General features: G+C 30.7%; 1 protein-coding gene across 1 annotated transcript in view; it reads right to left on the minus strand.

Annotated features, from left to right (window-relative positions):
- LOC136841401 (uncharacterized) overlaps positions 1-1283 on the minus strand; it is a 23328-nt gene extending 22045 nt beyond the window's left edge. Inside the window, exon 1 of the mRNA XM_067108325.1 lies at positions 1097-1283. The gene's annotated coding sequence lies outside the window, so the exon portion shown is untranslated. The remainder of the gene's footprint in view (positions 1-1096) is intronic.
- Positions 1284-2391: the final 1108 nt, after the last annotated feature.

Consider the following 2391-nt stretch of genomic DNA (forward strand, 5'->3'; position numbering starts at 1 on the left):
ACTTTCCTTTTTAATCTTATGTTTTCTTTGTCACAATACTTTTCTTCACTCCGTTCTAATCTGTATGGTAAAAGAATTTCGCCTTCATTCTAGAAAATGAAATTAGCAGTTGTATATGAAACTATCTCTAACTGACTGCATCTAAATAGGTTTTTTCAAAAGATTCTTTAAAAATGACCCAGATGTTTCAGCAAAAAAGTGGATTCATTCAAAAGTATAGTTACTCATGTTTGTGCATTAGAGTGCAATAAAGACACAAGCCTCTCTCTTAAATAGTCGTTGTTGACCTTTCTGGATTGAGAACACGAAGAAAAGTATTGATAGGTGCAAAATGAATCAGTTTTGAAAATGCACAAATTTGCATCATCTATTTGAACCAGGAGAATCATACAGTGAACTGAATTCAAAGTACTGGCGTTGAAAGTGGTCACCCAGTACAGCACGACTGTACAGTAATTCGTTCTCTCTTTTTACTAGAAAAACTGAGGTAAGAATATGGCCATCAAAATTACCTTCAGTATGAAGATCAAGTACAGTACATCTCTTATATTGTGTATATATATATATATATATATATATATATATATATATATATATATATATATATATATATATATATATATATATATATATATATAAATATATATATATATATATATATATATATATATATATATATATATATATATATATATATATATATATATATATATATACATATACTTTTACTATGAGGGAATTTTAATTTTTACGTATAGGCTACCAATTTTTCATTAAGAATGCTACGAAGAAATATTTGTGATAGATTATCTTCAAGTTTTTGCATGAAGTTTTATTGCTGCAGGTTTGTAAACAGGAAATTTTCATTGAATTCTTAATTACAAATGATAAACTGCATGAAAGCTGTATGAAAAATCTACGTCATATATGATGAATTCATAAAGAATGTATGGGGTTGTTCAATGGCTATATACGGAAGCAGATTTCGCAGCCGTCTCTGTAAGAGAATTTTCACTTTTAATTTCAAGCTAAGGACAGCAAAATGGTTAACAAAACGTGCAACATGTAAGGAGAAAAGTTTTCGATAATCAATTACCTTTTGAACTGGCTGCTGGAAAAGTGGTAGTGTGTTACAGGAAGGTGGCGCTGGTTGGCTAAGCTTTGGAGGCGTGAAAGAAGCACGGGTGAGTTCGGAGAAAATGGGAAGTTCGTGTCCTTGGGTCCAGCTGTAGGCCACAAATGGCAACATAGATGCCAGGCACACGGACAAGAGCATGGCGCCAGCTGCAGCTGCATCATATGAAATAACAGTAATTATTTATTTACATGAACACTTTATGCAACTAATGAGAGCCCATATGGTTTCTCCTCCTCTTTATATATATACAGTATATATATAATATATATATATATATATATATATATATATATATATATATATATATATATATATATATATATATATATATATATATATATATATATATATATATATATATATATAATATAATATATATACATATATATATATATATATATATATATATATATATATATATATATATATATATATATATATATATGTACAGTATCTTATATATTAGGAGGAACAGGATAGCCGGAAGACGTGGTAACATTGTAGACATTATTATTTCTTAAATCATAACAGAAGAACAGTCGAACTTTGGGGAATACATAACATTTCCCATCATCATGGCACTTAACTCATCTACAGAATGACATAAAATAAAAAGAAACAGTAAGAAAACTATACTGACTGACTAGATCTTAAAGTATTAAAGCGGCTATCATTAATAACACTTCAAAATACAAAATAATGTAAAGTAAAAATGTACGATGAAAGTATTCAAAAAGAATGTAAAACGAACTTAACTGCAAATCAAAAGTTACACAAGAGCAATGGCTAAGTAAGAAGAGATTACAAACTAAACAGCTGGATACTAAAAAAGAAACGTGATTATTCAGAATAATAATAATAATGAAAATGTGGTACAAAATACCGGAAAACCTACTGCTCATGTCTGTAGTTAAAAGATATATATCTGGGCGAGTCAAGATCAAGACTCAAGAGAAGGCGGCGACTGGAGGAGGGCGAAGGGTAGGGTAAGCGTTTGAACAACAAAGCATGTACAGTACAGCAGTACAGTACAGTACAGTATACCTTAGTTTTACCAAACCACTGAGCTGATTAACAGCTCTCCTAGGGCTGGCCCGAAGGATTAGACTCATTTTACGTGGCTAAGAACCAATTGGTTACTTAGCAACAACCTACAGCATTGTGGAATCCGAACCACACTATAGTAAGAAATGTTTCTATCATAAATTCCTCTAACTCTTCGTCAGCCGGCCAGGGAATTGAACTCCGGTCCA

Source organism: Macrobrachium rosenbergii, chromosome 1 (genome assembly GCF_040412425.1).
Source record: "Macrobrachium rosenbergii isolate ZJJX-2024 chromosome 1, ASM4041242v1, whole genome shotgun sequence".
Lineage (NCBI taxonomy): Eukaryota > Metazoa > Arthropoda > Malacostraca > Decapoda > Palaemonidae > Macrobrachium > Macrobrachium rosenbergii.